Raw genomic sequence first — 19369 nt, 5'->3', positions numbered from 1 at the left:
ACAAATAGCCAACAATAAAATGAAAAGATATGGCCAGTGCCGCGGCTCACTTGGTTAATCCTCGCCTGTGGTGCCAGCACCCTGGGTTCTAGTCCCATTTGGGGCGCTGGATTCTGTCCTGGTTGCTCCTCTTCCAGTCCAGCCCTCTGCTGTGGCCCAGGAAGGCAGTGGAGGATGGCCCAAGTGCTTGGGCCCTGCACCCGCATGGAGACCAGGAGGAAGCACCTGGCTCCTGGCTTCAGATCAGTGCAGCACGCCGGCCATAGCGGCCATTTGGGGGGTGAACCAACAGAAAAGGAAGACTTTTCTCTGTCTCTGTCTCTCACTAACTCTGCCTGTAAAAAAAAAAAAAAAAAAAAAAAAAAAAGGAAAAGATACTCAAAATGACAAATCACAAAGAAATGCAAATCAAATCCACAATGAGATACCACCTTGTAACCATTTGGATGGCTACTTTCAAAGCAATAATGACCAAAAAAAAAAAAAAAAAAATGGCAAGTGTTGGAGAGGATGTGGAGGAATTGGAATGCTTTACACTGTTGGTGTGATTGCAAAATTGTGTGGCCACTATGGAAAACAGTGTAGTTGTACTCAACAAATTAAAAATTGAATTACCATAGTAAGATTTGACATTTCCATTTCTGGGTATATACTCAAATGAAATGCCGGCATGGCCTAAAAGATACACTTGTACTCATGTTCAAAACAGCATTATTCATTACAACCAAAAGATGAAAATAGCCCAAATGTCCACCAACGGATGAATGTTTAAACAAAATGTGGTCTATACATGCAAGGGAATATTACTCAGCCTTAAAAGAGAAGGAAGGGGTTGATATCGTGGCACAGCAGGTTCAGATGGTGCTTACAAAGTTGGCATCCCGTGTTAGAGTGTGGATTCAAGTCCTAGGTGTTCTGCTTCTAATCCGGCTTCCTGCTAATGCCCCTGGGAAAAGCAGCAGCAGAAAACCCAAGAACATGGGTCCCTACCACTCACATGAGAGACAAAATGGAGTTTCTGGCTCCTAGTTTCTGCCTGGCCCAGTTCCAATGTTGTGGCTATTTGGAGAGAGAACCAACAGATGGAAAATCTGACTTTGTCTCTTTATCTCTCTGCTACTCTACCTTCCAAATGAACAAATTAATTTAAAAAAAAAAGGGGAGAGAGGGGATTCTGACACATGCTACAACAAGGATGAACCCCAATACTTTATATTAAATGAAAGATGCCAGTCGCAAAAAGACAAATACCGTATCATTTCACTTATGTGAGGACCTGAGAGTAGTCAGTTTGCAGACACAGACAGCAAAAGGGGCTGGGAACAAGGGAAGGATTGAGAGGTATTGTTTAAAGAGTTTAGATTTCAGTTTCAATTTTGCAAGAAAAAAGACTTTGCATTGCAATGATGTGAAGATACTTAACACTAATTGCATACTTAAAATTATTAAGGTGTTAAATTTCACTCAATATCCATTTAACCTTAATTTTTATAATGTTAATTTTTTTTAAGGATTTATTTGTTTAACCCAAAAGGCATAATTACAGAGAGAGAGGGTAGGAAAGAGAGACCGGGGAGTGATGTTCCCTCTGCTGGTTCACTCCCCAAATGCCACAATGGCAGAGGTTTGGCCAGGCCAAAGCCAAGAACTGAAATTCCGTGTGGGTCTTCCACATGGGTGCAGGGGCCCAAGCACCTGGACCATCTTCCACTGCTTTCCCAAGTGCATTAGCAGGAAGCTGATTGGATGAGGAACATCTAGGATTCAAACTGGCACTCATACAGGATGCTGGCACAGCAGGTGGTGGCATAACCCTCTGTGCCACATCCTGATGTTTATTTTTATTAACATAATTATTTTATATAAATAAAATATTATAAAATAAAATATAAATATTTTATTAACATAACATAAATGTGTGTGCCACACATTTCTGATGTTAATTTTTAAAAAGGAGCCTGCACCACAGCTCACTAGGCTAATCCTCCACCTACGGCACCGGCACTCTGGGTTCTAGTCCCGATTGGGGCGCCGGATTCTGTCCAGGTTGCTCCTCTTCCAGTCCAGCCCTCTGCTGTGGCCCGGGAAGGCAGAAGAAGCACCTGGCTCCTGGCTTCAGATCGGCACAGCACCAGCCATAGCGGCCATTTGCGGGGTGAACCAACGGAAGGAAGACCTTTCTCTCTGTCTCTCTTTCATTGTCTAAATCTGCCTGTCAAAAAAAAAAAAAAAAAAAAAGGAATGAAGTTCTGGGATAATATTAATAAACCTAGAAATCATTGGGTTGTGTTAAACAACCCAAACACTAAGGGGAAAATGTTGTATGTATGTTTGGCTTCTATGAGACACCTAGAATTGGCAAAATTAATAGAGATAAAAACTAGAATAGAATTTACCAAGGGTTGAGGTAGGGGAGCATGAGGTATACAAATTTATTTGGGGGTGATGAAAATATTTTGAAAATGGAGAGGTGATGGTTGCACAATATTGTGAATGTATTAATGTAATGAACTGTATACCTAAAAATTATTAGAATAGTAAATCTTATGCTATGTACATTTTACTACAACAAAAATAAGATATACATCTTTCAAAATGTTACCAAGCCTAGAATCACAATGAAAATGCTCTTAGAAAGAGTATTCTAATAAAAAGAGAAATAATTCTTGTAGGAATTCTGGTGAGAGTCATTATATATGTTGGTCAACCTTACTGAGTAGAGGGGGAACTAACATCAAGAGAGGGGAAAAAAAAAACAAAAACAAAAACAAAAAACTAGGGGCCAGCACTGTGGCACTGCAGGTTAAGCTGCTGCCTGCCATGCCAGCCATCCCATATGGGTCCCTGTTTCAGTCCTAGCTGCTATCCAGTTCCAATCCAGCTCTGCTAATGTGCCTAGGAATGGGATCAGTACCATTCACAATAGCTACAAATATTTTAAATACCTTGGAATAAATTTATCCAAGGAGGTGAAAGAGCTCTACAATGAAAATTGCAAAACATTAAAGAAAGAAATAGAAGCCACAAAAAAAAAAGAGAGAAAATCTTCCATGTTTGTGCATTGGAAGAATGAATATCATTAAAATGTCCTTACTACTGGAAGCAGTTTATAGATTCAATACAATCCCAATCAAAATACCAAGGACATTCTTCTCTGATCTAGAAAAAACAATGCTAAAATTCATATGGAAACATAAAAAATCCCAATAGCTAAAGCAATCTTAAACAACAAAAACAAAGCCAGGGGCATCACAATACCAGATTTCAAGACATACTACAGGGTAATTATAATCAAAACAGCCTGATGATACTGATACAAAAATAGACATATAGACCAATGGACCAGAATAGAAACCCCAGAAATCAATCTACACGTCTGCACCCAACTAATCTTTTTTTTTTTTTTTGTAACATTTTATTTATTTCAGAGGCAGAGTTACAGACAGAGAAAGGGATAGACAGAGGGAAAAGCCTTCCTTCCATCCTTTGGTTCACTCCTCAGATGGCACCAACAGCCGAGGCTGAGCTGACCCGAGCCTGGAGCCAGGAGCTTCTTTCGGTCTCCCACTTTGGTGCCACAGCTACTGCCCTGCAAGCAACTAATCTTTTTTTATTTTTTTTAATTTGACAGGTAGAGTCATAGACAGTGAGAGAGAGAGAGACAGAGAGAAAGGTCTTCCTTCTGTTGGTTCACTCCCCAAATGGCCGCTATGGCCGGCGCTGCGCCGATCTGAAGCCAGGAGCCAGGTGCTTCCTCCTGGTCTCCCATGCGGGTGCAGGGCCCAAGCACTTGGGCCATCCTTCACTGCACTCCCGAGCCACAGCAGAGGGCTGGACTGGAAGAAGAGCAACCGGGACTAGAACCCGGCGCCCATATGAGATGCCGGCACCGCAAGGTGGAGGATTTACCAAGTGAGCCACAGCGCCAGCCCCAGCCAACTAATCTTGACAAATAGCTAAAATCAATCCCTTGAGAAAGAACAGGCTCTTCAAAAAATGGTGCTTGGAAAACTGGATCTCTGTGTGCAGAAGTATGACATAAGATCCCTATTTTATACCTTAAACAAAAATCAACTCAAAATGGTCAGGGATCCAAATCTATGACCTGATACCATCAAATTACTAGAAGAACATTAGGAAAACTCTGCAAGATATTGTCATAGGCAAAAACTTCTCAGAAAAGACCCCAGAAGCACATACAATAAAAGCAAAAATAGACAAATTGGATTACACCAAGCTAAGAAGATTCTGTGCTGTAAAGGAAACATTCAACAGAGTGAAGAGGCAACTGATAGAATGGAAGACATTTTTGCAAACTATGCAAATGATAAAGGATTAATATCCAGAATCTATAAAGAGCTCAAAAAACTAAACAACAACAATAATACAGTTAAGAAATGGGCAAAGGACTTCAAAAGACGAAATTCATATTGCCAACAGACATGTGAAAAAATGCTCAGGATCACTAGCCTCCAGGGAAATGCAAATCAAAACCACAATGAAGTTTCACCTCACCCTAGTTTGAATGTCTCATTCAGAAATCAACAAACAATAAATGCTGGCAAGGTTGTGGGTGAAAATTGACCCTACTCCACTGTTGGTGGGAATGCAAACCAGTACAGCCCTTGTGAAAGACAGTATGGAGATTCCTTAGAAATCTGAAACTAGATCTACCAGAGGACCCAGTCATCCCACCCGTGAGACTGTACCCAAATGGAATGAAATCAGCGTATGAAAGTTATCTGTACTCCCATGTTTACTGGAGCTCAATTCACAATATCTGAGATATAGAATCAACCCAGACGTCCATCAGATGATGAATGGATAAAGAAAATGTGGTATACATACACTACAGAGTACTACTCAGCTGTAAAAACGAATGAAATCCTGTCTTTTGCAGCAAAATGAATGCAACTGGAAACCATCATACTTAGTGCAATAAGCTAGTCCCAAAAAGACAGATATCATATGTTTTCCTGATTTGCAGTAACTAATAGAATACCCCAAAAATGTAAAGTATATGAGAGAAATTGACATTTTGAGGTTTGATTATGGTTTGCAGCCCTTGTCTCTACTGTTGAGGGGCAGTGTTTTTCTCTTCTTGATATTTGTTGAATACTTCAGCTGGTGGAGAGTTAAGCCTATGATTATGGAGTGAACCGAAAGTATGTGAAAATTGGAAGAAAGATGGGAAGGGAGAGAGGAGGCAGGGTGGGACTCTCGGTGGGAGGGAGGGTGCCGTGGGAAGTATTACTATGCTTCTAAATCTGCATATATGAAATACATGACATTTATTCATCTTATATATTAAGTGAAATTAATTTTCTTATAGTTCTGGAGGCTCAAAGAACAGCATAAGGTGCCAGTAGCGTCAGTTTCTGCTGAGAGCTCTCTTCCTGACTCACAGTGTCTTCCATGGCATGGAGGGGCAGAGCAAGCTACCTGGTGTCGATTCTTACAAACACACTCATTGCATCACAGCCTCATCTAAACCAAATATGAGAGTTCTGCCTTCAAAAACCATCACACTGCTACTAGGGCTTCAAGGTATGAATTTGGGGGGAACATAGTTCAATCCATTGTAGTTCAATCCCATCAGGAATATAGTTATACAAATTTAACATTAAACTCTTGTATATACAGAGATAATGCTTTTAGTGCACATGGGACATTTCCAACAAACAGATTATGCATTAGACGATTAAGTAACCCTTAACATACCTTAAATGATCAATATTTTCTGCCAGCATGGTGGCATGCTGGGTAAAGCCACTGTCTGCGGTGCCAGCATCCCATATGGGTGCCAATTTGATTCCCAGCTGCTCCACTTCCAATCCTGCTCCCTGCTAATGTATCTGGGAGAGCAGCAGAAGATGGTCCAAGTTCTTAGGCCCCTGAGCTCAAGTGGAAGACCCAAAAAAAGCTCCTGGTTCCTGGCTTCAGATCAGCTCAACTCCAGCTGTTGTAGCCATTTGGGGAGTGAACCAGCTGGTAGAAGATCTCTCGCTCTCTACCTCTGCCTTTCTGTAACTCTGCCTTTCAAATAAATAAATAAATCTTTTTAAAAATCACTATTTTATCACACTTGACAGCTGATCATAAAATAGTAAAAATAAAAATTGATTACAAGAGTACAACTTTTAAGTGTCAGGTTTTAGAAATTATATATTACTAAGTAACTCTTGAGTTAAGAGGAAAAAATGAACTCTCAGTTTCCAATCTGGTGTGTAAGAGGCTTGGATGTCACCACTTTATCCCAAGAAGGTGAAGCACTGAAAAATCAACAACTCTTCTTAGATCCAAAAGAAAAGTCAAGTCACAGGGAGGCAAACACAGAGAATCACAACTCACTGGAGCACAAATCACTGCACAGAACAGTGTTGGAGTAGGAGAGTCTGACTGTAATTGACAAGGCTCAGTGTGGAAAAATCAGAGAAAAAATTCCAGGGGCACCCAGTCTTTGGGAGCCCCTACCTGGGAGCTTTACCTCCTAGTGTTGTACCGGAACTTACACTGAGTACCAGATAAAAATTCCCTTGTGCTGCCGGCAGCAGGTGGAGGAAAGGATCATTTCCAAACCTGCCCAGGGAACTCTGTTCTCAAGGTCTGCGCTCAGGAAAAACGATTTCCTCAGACCCCAAACTGTTGAGGTTTCCTTGGAGCCTGGCTGACCTGGCAGAAGGGAAAAACCAATACCCTGTCCCACTTCAAGGGCCGATGGAGACAAGTGAGTACTATGGGTAAAATTCACACTCCAAAGAAACAGTCTGAGGGCCCGAGTCCTAGTCAGAGAACTACAGACATTCCCTTCCCCCACCTCTAAAATAGGCCACAGAAGGCCTATTTATGGTAGCTCCTTTTACCCAGGACACGTTGTGTCCATCTATCAAGAAAAAATTACAAGGCACACTACAGTGGAAAAACACAGGCTGAAAAGACCAAGCCAGCATCATAACCAACTTCAGTTATGACAGGGATGTTGGAATTATCAGACTGGGACTAATACTAACTGAATTCGAGACTTACTAGAAAGCTACAGCAATAAAGAGTGTATTATTGGAAAAGAATAGTCAAATAGCCCAATGGAACAGGACAGAGAACTCAGAAATAGATCACAGAAAATATTTTGAATTGTTCTTTCACAAAGGAGCAAGGGCAATACGATGGAGAATAAAGAGTAATCTTTTCAATAGATGGTTCTAGAACAACTAGACCTCCTCATGCAAAGAATAAACCTACACAGGGCAGGCACTGTGGCAGAAGGGGTAACACCACTGCCTGCCACCCTGACATCCCACAGGAATGCTGGCTCCACTATTGATCCAGCGTCCTGTTAAAGACCTGGGAAATCAGCAGAAGTTGGCCCAAGTGTTCAGGCCCATGTTATCCACGTAGGAGACCAGGATAAAGCTCTTGGCTCCTGGCTTCAACCTGGCCCAGTGCTGACTGTTGCAGGGCATCTGGGGAGTGAACTAGTGGTTGAACGATCTTTCTATATCTCCCTCCGCCTATAATTCTGACTTTCAAAATGAATAAATAAAGTATTTTTTTTTAGAATCTAGATAAAGTCCTCACATCCTTCACAAAAATTAACCTAAAATGGACCATGGACCTAAAATGTAAAATGAAAAATATAAAAATCTTAGAAGATCGCATAGAAAAAATCTAGGTGTCTTTGGATTTGGTGATGATTTTTAGATAGAACACCAAAGGCATGATCCATGAAAGACAGAATTCATTGGCTAAAATTCATTACATTTAAACCCTATGATTACAGCTAATTCAACAAGGTTGTTGCATTCAATACAAGCTCTCAAAACCAATAGGATTTCCCTACATGAACAATAATTAGCTAGACTATAAGATACGAGTCGTGTGTTCAACTGGGGGATTTGGGGGAAAATGGATAACCTCCAAAGAAAGTGGAAGAAAAGAGATAATAGCAAAGGGGTAGACATTTGGCACAGCAGTTAAGATGCTGCTTGGGATGTTCACATCCCATATCAGAGGGCCTGGCTTCAAATCTCAGCTCTATTTCTGATTCATGTATCAGAAATATAACATGTATCCTGGGAGACAGCAGGTGATGGCTCAAGTAGTTCAGTCCCTGTCACTCAAGTGGGAGATGGCAGATTGTGTTCCAAGCTCACAGCTCCAGCCTGGACCTCCCTCAGGTATTAAGGGCACTTGGGGTGGTTTTCAAGATGGCAGAACAGGGAGGGAGCTCACTGCTCTAGTTTAGGGAAAGATAGTTTAAAAAAAAAATACTGGAGACTGCAATTTCAGAGAAAAGTTAAGGAGAAAATAGCAGAGAAAACGCCACACAAATTAGAGAGACACTGTGGATCTACGTGGAAGGTGTGGACGTGCACAACTCAGGAACCCAGCAGCAGAGAGTCTCAGTACCAGCTTTGGAGAGCGAGGTGAAACCAGACTGCAGCAGCCCAAGCCACTGCTGATAAAGCTGCGGGAAGCGCCTGGCATGAGCACAGCTTGGAACCCTGTGGGAGACAGAGTACCAGCCAACGTAGAGGGAAAAGGGAGCACGTTTCTCTCTCCCTGACCACCCGGCACCCACGTCCTGTGACTAGCCAAGAGAGGGCAGACACCATTTTAGTCACACATAGCAGCTGTGCCAGCTCAAATCCACACCCCCAGCAACCAGACAAGAGGAGAAGCCCGAATCTGGCTGGGAGAATTGACAGGGGGCTGGGTGCTCATGACTGTGGGATCTTGTGTGCCGTGACTGAAAACATTGTGGCTGCCTGTGAAGGTGCAGGACATGGCAGGATCTCCATGCTCAGGGCTCCCTGAATCCCTGGTGAGGGTCACTGCTGTGGGATCTGTGCTCATGCCAAGGACTGCATAGATCTTGTGGCAGTGCAGATGTAATTGTACTCACAAGGGATAATACCCAGGCCTCAGTCTCCTTTGAGGGGAGAGGGTAAGCGTGAAAATACACCAACAGAGCAAAGCAAAACTATTCTCTGATTAGAGAGAGAGAGAGAGAGAGAGAGAGAGAGAGATTTACCACACCCAAATTGCGTGTCACCTTGGACACGCCCTTCACCCTGGAGCACTGAACAGAGATCCCTGGCCACACCCAGCACACACTTCTGGGTATTCACTGAAAGAGCAGACACTCCAGTAAGTTACAGAGGTAGAGTCAAAAAATAAAAGCCATCACAGCGGGGGGGGGGGGGGGGGGACACACACACACACACACCAAGTATCTCCCCAAATGCCTAATAATAAAAGCAGCAATTCAAGAAACAAGAATAAGGAAGACAACCTGATAACATGATCCTCCCTAAAACACTACAGTACTAGAATGTAAAGATAAGGAGATTGAAGAAATGCCAGAAAATGAATGCAAAACAATTGAGAGTGGGATTACTTGGAAGTAATCACAAGCAAACCCACGAAATTATGAAATCCATACATGACATGTAAGAAAATTTCATGAAATTGAGATCTTAAAGAGAAGTCAAAATGAAATATCAGAAATGAAGAATTCAATAGATTAAATAAAAAATGCTGTGGAAAGCCGAAACAACAACCTTGGTGAAGCAGAAGAAAGAATATCCAAGTTAGAAGAAAAATCTCTAAAAATTTTATAGTCAGACAAAAAAAAAAAAAAGAAGAAGAAATTAGAAAACTAAAAAACAGTGTTGGAGACTTATGGGATACTGTTAAATGTGCCAACATTTGGGTCTTAGGAATTTGTAAGGGCATAGGGGAAAATGGATTAGAAGGTATTTTTAGTGAAATAATAACAAAAAATTTCCCTAATTTGGAGAAAGAAAGGGACATCCAAGTACAGGAAGCACATAGAACTCCTAACAGACATGACCAGTAAAGATCTTCATTACAACACATTGTAGTCAGACTATCCACAATAAAACATTTTAAAAAACATTCTAAAAATGTGCACGAGAGAAATGCCAGATCATTTTCAGAGGAACTCCAGTTAGACTCATAGCTGACTTCTCATCAGAAACCCTACAGGCTAGGAGAGAATAGCAGGATATATTCTAAGTCTTAAGAAAAAAAAAAAAAAACTGTCAACCCAGAATACTGTACCTTGCAAAGTTCTCATATATGAATGAAAGTGAAATAAAGATCTTCCATAACAAACAGAAATTGAAAAAACTTCTCACCATTTGTCCAGTCTTACAAACGATGCTTAAGGATGTGCTACACACAGAAACACAGAAACATGATCATCACTATGAAAGAAGGTGAAGGCAGAAAATCTCCCAATAAAAGTACAAAGGAACCCCAAAATAAACAATAGGAATATTTATGAAAAAAAAAGGCAGGGTCAGGAATTACTTATCAACAGTCACCTTGAAAGTAAATGGCATCAACTCTCCAGTTAAAAGATATGAATGAGCCGGCGCCGTGGCTCAATAGGCTAATCCTCCACCTTGCGGCGCCGGCACACCGGGTTCTAGTCCCGGTCGGGGCACCGGATTCTGTCCCGGTTGCCCCTCTTCCAGGCCAGCTCTCTGCTGTGGCCAGGGAGTGCAGTGGAGGATGGCCCAGGTGCTTGGGCCCTGCACCCCATGGGAGACCAGGAAAAGCACCTGGATCCTGGCTCCTGCCATTGATCAGCGCGGTGCGCCGGCTGCAGCGGCGGCCATTGGAGGGTGAACCAACGGCAAAAGGAAGACCTTTCTCTCTCTGTCTCTCTCTCACTGTCCACTCTGCCTGTCAAAAAAAAAAAAAAAAAAAAAAAAAAAAAAAAAAAAAAAGATATGAATGGATTAAAAAACAAAACCTGTCTATCTGTTGCCTGCAAGAAACACATCTCAAAAACACAAAGATACATACATAAGATACATGCATCTCAAAACACAAAGATACATGCATATTGAAAGTGAAAGGATGCAGGGCTGGTGCTGTGGCATAGCAAGTAAAGCCACCACCTGCAGTGCCGGCATCCCATATGGGCACCAGTTCAAGTCCCAGCTGCTCCACTTCTGGTCCAGGTATCTGCTATAGCCTGGGAAACCAGTAGAGGATGATGCAAGTATTTGGGCACCTGCACCCATATGGGAGACCCAGAAGAAGCTCCAGGCTCTTAGTTCCTGGCTCCTGGCTTCAGATTGATGCAACTCTGATTATTGCAGCCATTTGGGGAGTGAAACAGTAGATGGAAAATATTTCTCTCTTTCTCTCTTTTTCTCTCTCCCTCTCTGCCTCTGCCTCTCTGTAAATCGACCTTTCAAATACATAAATACATAATTACAAAAAAAAAGAGAAAAAAAGAAAGTGAAACAATGGAAAAAGATATTCCATGCTAATAGAAACAAGCAAACAAAAAGAGCTGGTATAACCATCCTAATATCAGACAAAAGAGACTCTAACACAAAACTGTTTAAAAAGACAAGGAAGGGCACTGTGCAATGATGAAAGGATGAACTCAACAGGAAGATGTGCTATTATAAATGTATATGCACCTAATTATAGGACACTTGGCTATTTAAACAAAATGTTAATGGATCTAAAATGATACATAGACTCCAATACAGTAATAATGGGGGACTTCAGTACTCTACTTTCAGCAATGGACAGATCAACCAGACAGAAAATCAACAAGGAAACAGCAGAGTTAACTGACACTACAGAACAAATGGACCTAACAGAGATCTACAGAATTTTTTATCCTACAGTGGCAGAATACACGTTCTTCTCAGCATGGAACTTTTTCTAGGATTGACCACACGCTAGGCCATAAAGCAAGTCCCAACAAATTCAAAAAATTCAAAATCATTCCGTGCACCTTTTCTGACCACAGTGGAATGAAGCTGAAAATCAACAACTCAAGAATCTCTGGAATGGATGTAAACATATGGAGACTGAACAACGTGATCCTGAATGAACAGCGGATCATTGAATAAATCCAAAGAGAGGCCGGCGCCGTGGCTCACTAGGCTAATCCTCCGCCTAGCGGCGCCGGAACACCGGGTTCTAGTCCCGGTCGGGGCTCCGGATTCTGTCCCGGTTGCCCCTCTTCCAGGCCAGCCCTCTGCTGTGGCCCGGGAGTGCAGTGGAGGATGGCCCAGGTGCTTGGGCCCTGCACCCCATGGGAGACCAGGAAAAGCACCTGGCTCCTGGCTCCTGCCATCGGATCAGCGCGGTGCGCTGGCCGCAGCGCGCCGGCCGCGGCGGCCATTGGAGGGTGAACCAACGGCAAAAAGGAAGACCTTTCTCTCTGTCTCTCTCTCTCTCACTGTCCACTCTGCCTGTCAAAAAAAATAAAAATAAAAATAAAAATAAAAAAAAATAAAATAAAATAAAAAAAAATCCAAAGAGAAATAAAAAAAAATTCTGGAAATGAATGAAGACGACAATACAACATTCCAAAACTTTTATGGGATAAGGAAAAAAGCAGTGTTAAGATAAAAGTTTATAGTAATTGATGCTTACATCAAGAAATTGGAAAGGCGTCAAATAAATGAGCTATCGGGGCTGCTCTGGCCTGAAGCAGCAGCATCCCATACGGGCACCATTTCTAGTCCCAGCTGCTCATCTTCCAATCCAGCTCTCTGCTGTCACCTGGGAAAGCAGTGGAAGATGGCCCAAGTCCTTGGGCCCCTGTACCTACATGGGGGACCCAGAAGAAACTCCTGGCTCTTAGCTTCGGATTGGAGCAGTTCCGACCATTGCGGTCAGCTGGGGAGTGAACCAGCGGAAGGAAGACCTCTCTCACTCTGCCTCTCCTCTCTGTATAACTCTTTCAAATAAATAAATAAATCTTTAAAAATAAATAAGCGAGCTATCAATGCATCTCAAATAAATAGAAAACAGCACCAAACATAACTCAAAACTAGTAAGAGAAAAGAAATAATGAAGATTAGAGAAGAAATAAAATTGAAACAAAAAATACAAAAGATCAACAAAATGAAGAGTTGGCTTTTTGAAAAAATAAATAATATTGAGACACCTTTGGCCCAACCAACCAAAAAAAAAATAGGGAGAAGACCAAAATCCATACAAATTAGAGATAAAAAATGAAACGTAACAACAGACATCAGAGAAGTAAAAAGAATCATCAAGGGGCCAGCACTATGACATAGAGGGTAAAGATACAGTCTGCAATGCTGTCATCCCATATGGGTGCTGGTTCGAGTCCTGGCTGTTCCACTTCTGGTCCAGAGATGTGCCACCTCAGATCCAGCTCTCCAGTAAGGCCTGGGAAAGCAGTAGAAGATGGCCCAAGTCCTGGGTCCCTGCATCCGCATGGGAGATCCAGAGGAAGCTCCTGCTTCTGGCTTTGGATTGGCACAGCTCCAACCCTTGCAGCCATCTGGGGAATAAACCAGTGGATGGAAGACCTCTTAATCTCTCTCTCTCTCTCTCTCTCTCTCTCTCTGCCTCTCCTTCTCGGTATAGCTCTTTCAAATAAATAAATAAATCCTTTAAAAAGCTATGACAAATAAACGTATTAAATGTATTCAAAGGTGTTCAATTTCATTAGTATTCTGGAAAATGAGAGTTCAGGATATAGTAAAATATCATGTTAGATCCTCTAGGATGAAAAATTTGTTATTCAACATTACAAAGTATTGGGAAAGAATTTGGAGCAAAGGGAATATCTAACCACAGCTACCTGAAGTAAAAATGAGTATAAAGTACATAATAAAATATAGTCTAAGGGGCCAGTTCTGTGGCTTGGTAGATAAAGCCACCGCCTGCAGTGCCAACATCCCATATGGGTGCCAGTTCAAGTCCTGGCTGCTCCACTTCCAATCCAGCTCTCTGCTATGGCTTGGGAAAGCAGTAGAAGATGGCCCAAGTTCTTGGGCCCCTACACCCACATGGGAGACACGGAAGAAGCTCCTGGCTCCTGGCTTTTGGCTTCGGATCAGTGCAGCTCTAGCCATAGTGACCAACTGGGGAGTGAACCAGTGGATGGAAGACACCCCCCCTTTGCCTCTGCATCTCTGTAACTCTGCCTTTCAAATAAATAATAAATAAATAATCTTAAAATCTTCTACAGTAGAAGTCACACTGTAAAACTCTCTCAAAGTTAAATGTTCACCAATCTATAGCCAAGCAAACTCACATATCTACATACATGAAAAAAAAACTGCAAGAATATTCATTGTGGCCATGTCCTCAATAACCAACAACTGGAGATGTTGCAAAATCCAACAAAGGGCCAGTGGACTACACACTGCACATCAATGAAATAAACTGCAATTAATGCTGCAGTGCAGATGAATCATGGACTCATTACATTTTGTGTAAACAAGGAGTCTCAGAAAGCTTCACAAAGTATCATCACTCTTAATAAGCAAAAGTGAATAATAAATTATGCTTGTTTATCCATGTTTATGATAAAATATTTTTAAGACTTTATTTATTTATTTGAAAGGCAGAGTTACAGAGAGGCAGAGGCAGAGAGAGAGAGAGAGGTCTTCCACCTGCTGATTCAGCCCCCAGATGTCCGCAACGGCCAGACCTGGGCTGATCCAAAGCCAGGATCCAGGAGATTCCTCTGGGTCTCCCACAAGGGTGCAGGGGCCCAAGGACTTGGGCCATCTTCCACTGCTTTCCCAGGTGACAGCACAGAGCTGGATCAGAAGTGGAGCAGCTAGGACTTGAACCTGTGCCCATATAGGATGCCGGTGCCAAAAGCAGAGCCTTAGCCCACTACATGATGCCAATAAAACTATTTTTTAAAATTTCAAGAAAATAGCTACCTGTAGTGGAAATGTGAAGGTTATCCTCTTTTTTTTTTTTTTAAGACTTGTTTATTTGAAAGACAAAGTTATAGAGAGGCAGAGGCAGAGAGTCTTCCATTGGCCACTTAACTCCCAAAATGGCCGCAACGGCCAGAGATGCACTGACTCAAAGCCAGGAGCCAGGAGTTTCTTCCAGGTCTCCCAAGCCGGTACAGGGGCCCAAGGAATTGGGACATTCTCTACTGCTCTCCCAGGCCATAGTAGAGAGCTGGATGGGGAGTGGAGCAGCTGGATCTCGAATCAGCGCACATATGAGATGCTGGTACTGTAGGCGGCGGCTTTACCCACTATGCCACAGCGCCGACCCCAGTCAACTTGCCTTTTATTTAATCAGAGCAAAATTTTAAAAATGTTTGCTAATCTGAGCAATACTTCTCCTCTGGATCATTTATAGTTTTCTTTTTTTAAAAAAAGATTTATTTATTTTTATTTGAAAGTCAGAGTTAGAGAGAGAGAGAGAGAGAGAGAAGGAGAGAGGTCTTCCTCCCGCTGGTTCACACCCTAGTTGGCCGAAATGGTCAGAGCAGTGCCAATTCAAAGCCAGGAGCCAGGAGCTTCCTCCAGGTCTCCCATGCAGGTGCAGGAGCCCAAGGACTTGGCCCATATTTTACTGCTATCCCAGGCAATAGCAGAGAGCTGGATCAGAAGTGGAGCAGCTGGGTCTTGAACGGGAGGCCATTTGGGATGCCGGCACTGCAGGCCAGGGCATTAATCCACTGCACCACTGCACAGACCCCTGTAGTTCTCTTTCTTACCATTAATTTGACAGCAATTGTTTTTAGCAACTCTACACGGTATTTAACTTGTTTTCATAGGAAGAACTTTCTTTTCACATGCATAGATCATCAATTTATATAACAGGAATCACTAGAATGAGTAAGTTTGGGAACAAATACTTCTGACCTTCCACAAGCATATAACTCAAATGCTCAGAGTAGAAAAATGAGGAAACACTAGAGAAAACCACCTAAGGCAACTCTACAAGGAAGAAGACAGGGAACAAATACCCTAACTTTCTACTTCTGATTTCTACTTCTGATTTCATCTTGGTGCTCCCACTAGTCAAGCTCAACCAGATACCCAAACTAAAGGAACTCATACAGATACTCGGACCAAGAGAAGAAAAACAGAGGATACCCTAAATAGTGGTTTTAAAAACTCACCCATGGGAGCAACTTTGTGGGACAGCAGCTTAAGCTGCCTATGACGCTGTCATCCCCAATCACAGTGAAGGTTCAAGTCCTGGCTGTTCTGCTTCCAGCCCAACTTCCTGTCAATGCACCTGGGAAGGCAACAGAAGTTGATCCAATACTTGGGTCCCTGTTACCCATGTGGGAAAGCTAGATGGAATTCCTGGCTTGTGTCTTTGGCCTGTTCCAGCAATGGCCGTAGCAGTCATTTGGGGAGTAAACCAGCAGATGGAAGACTCTCTCTCTCTCTCTCTCTCTCTCTCTCTCTCTCTCCCTCTCTCTGCCTTTGAAATAAATAATAAATTTTTAAAATAATTTTTAAAAGTATACCCAAATAGCCGGCGCCGCGGCTCACTAGGCTAATCCTCCTCCTTGCAGCGCCGGCACACCGGGTTCTAGTCCCAGTCGGGGCGCCAGATTCTGTCCCGGTTGCCCCTCTTCCAGGCCAGCTCTCTGCTGTGGCCAGGGAGTGCAGTGGAGGATAGCCTAAGTGCTTGGGCCCTGCACCCCATGGGAGACCAGGATAAGCACCTGGCTCCTGCCATCGGATCAGCGCAGTGCGCCGGCTGCGGCGGCCATTGGAGGGTGAACCAACGGCAAAGGAAGACCTTTCTCTCTCTCTCACTGTCCACTCTGCCTGTCAAAAAAAAATTTACCCAAATAATGATAAAATATCCAAAAGTGGGGGAGGCATTTAACCTAGTGGTTAAGATACCGCATCCTATATCAGAACACTTGGGTTTGATACCACATTCCAGCTCCTGACTCCAACTTGCTATTAATGCAGACCCTAAGAGGCAGTAGCTCATGGCACAAGGAATTGGGTCCCTACCATCTATGTGGGAGATGCTCAGCTCACAGCTTTGGTTTGGCTCAGATTTAGCCATTGGAGGGATTTAAGGAGTGAACCAGAAGATGGGCACTCATGTTCTCTTTTTACCATTCAAAGCAAAATAGTAGCAATAATCATAAATAAGTAACATAATATATATTCAGGAAAGTTTCATGGAATCACATTTTATGAAAAAAAATAAAATTCATCAGCACCGGGCCGGCAACGCAGCTCACTAGGCTAATCCTCTGCCTGCGGCGCCAGTACCCCAAGTTCTAGTTCCAGTTGGGGCGCCAGATTCTGTCCCAGTTGCCCCTCTTCCAGGCCAGCTCTCTGCTGTGGCCCGGGAGTGCAGTAGAGGATGGCCCAAGTCCTTGGGCCCTGCACCCACTTGGGAGACCAGGAGGAAGCACCTGGCTCTTGGCTTCAGATCAGAGCAGCACACTGGCTGCAATGCGGTGGCCATAGCAGCTACTTGGCGGCAGGGGGTGAACCAATGGAAAAAGGAAGACCTTTCTCTCTGTCTCTCTCTCTCTCACTGTCTAACTCTGCCTGTCCAAAAAAAAAAAAAAAAAAACATCAGCACCAAAAGAAATAGGCTTTATATGGAGTGAATATATGTTAGGAATAATTTCCAGCATTAAAGAAAATCCAATTATAAAATGCATAAGAAATATAAAGGGACATTTCAGCAAGAAATACATAAATGGCAAATAAGGACATGAAAACATCTTTAGGAACACTAGCCATCAGGGAAGTACAAATTAAACTCATAATGAGATATCAATTTACACCCATTAGAACAATTAGTATAGGGGGCCAGCACCATGGCATAGTAGGTTATTAATCCACCTGCGGCTCTGGCATCCCATATGGACGCCAGTTCTAGTCCCAGCTACTCCTCTTCCGATCCAACTCTCTGCTATGGCCTGGGAAAGCAGTAGAAGATGGCCCAAGTCCTTGAGCCCCTGCACCCATGTGTGAGTCTGGGAATAAGCTTGTGGTTCCTGGCTTTGGATCAGCGCAGCTCCGGCTGTTGCAGCAATCCGGGGAGTGAACCAACAGAAGGAAGACCTTTCTCTCTGTCTCTCCCTCTCACTGTCTGTAACTGTACCTCTCAAATAAATAAATAAAGTCTTAAAAAAAAAAAAAAAAAGAACAGTTAGTATAAAAAATAGGGGTGGGCCTGGCACTGTGGCATAGAGGGTAAAGCCACTACCTGAAGTGCTGGCATCCCATATGGGAGTCGGTTCAAGTCCCAGCTGCTCCACTTCCAATTCAGCTCTCCACTATGGCCTGGGAAAGCAGTAGAAGATGGCCCAAGTCCTTAGGGTCCTGCACCCATGAGGGAGACCTGGAAGAACCTCCTGGCTCCTGACTTCAGGTCGGTTGCAGCCAACTGGGGAGTGAACCAGATAGAAGACCTTTCTATTTCCCTCTCTCTCTTTGCCTCTCCTTCTCTGTGTAACTCTCACTTTCAAATAAATAAATAAATCTTAAAAAAAAATAGGGGTGAGGGGCTGCCACTGTGGCATAGTGTGTAGAGCCACCACCTGTAGTGCTGGTATCCCTTATTGCTGCTGGTTCAATTCCTGGCTGGTGTACTTCCGATCTAGCCCTCTGCTGTGGCCTGGGGAAAACAGTAGAAGATGCCCCAAGTCCTTGGGCCCCTGAACCCACATGAGAGACCCAGAAGAAGCTCTTGGCTCCTTGCTTTGGTTCAGCAGAGCTCCAGCCGTTGTAGCCATCTGGGGAGTGAACCAGCAGTTGGAAGACCTCTCTCTCTCTCTCTCTCTCTCTCTCTCTCTGCCTCTGCCTCTCTGGAACTCTGCCTTTCAAATAAATAAATAAATCTAAAAAAAATTAGGGTGAGCATTTGGCTTAGCTGTAAAGATGCTCGTTAGGATACCTGTTGGCCACATCAGAGGACCTGGGTTTCATCCCAAGCATCGCCTCCTGGTTCCAGCTTGCTGGGAGAAAGTGGAGATGGCGGAAGGATTGAGGCCCTGCTCCCAACATGGGAAACCTGGATTGAGCTCAAGCTCCTGGCTTCAGTATCCCAGCCATTGTGGACATCTGGGCAGTGAGCAAATAGATGAGAGCTCGTTCGCTTGCTCACTCTCTCTTTCTCTCTCTCCTCTCTCCTCCTACCAAGTTAGAAAGAAAGAAACAAAGAGGAAGCATAACGAAAATATCTTATGCTGGGGAAGATGAAGTCTAGATCTCTCATCTAGCCACTCTGGAAAACGATTTGGCAAAAACTATTCAAAACTTCAAAACTAAAAATATATTTACCTTAAACTTAACAATTGAACCCCTGGGCATTTATCCCAGAGAAGTAAAAGCTTTTTTTTTTTTTTTTTTTTTTTTTTTAATTTTTTTTATTTTTTTGACAGGCAGAGTGGACAGTGAGAGAGAGAGAGAGAGAGAGAAAGGTCTTCCTTTTTGCCGTTGGTTCACCCTCCAATGGCCGCCGCGGCCGGCGTGCTGCGGCCGGCACACCGCGCTGATCCGATGGCAGGAGCCAGGAGCCAGGTGCTTTTCCTGGTCTCCCATGGGGTGCAGGGCCCAAGCACCTGGGCCGTCCTCCA

Source organism: Oryctolagus cuniculus, chromosome 9, assembly GCF_964237555.1.
Source record: "Oryctolagus cuniculus chromosome 9, mOryCun1.1, whole genome shotgun sequence".
Classification (NCBI taxonomy): Eukaryota; Metazoa; Chordata; class Mammalia; order Lagomorpha; family Leporidae; genus Oryctolagus; species Oryctolagus cuniculus.
The sequence above is the reverse complement of the archived record's forward strand: the minus strand, read 5'-3'. Positions refer to the sequence as shown.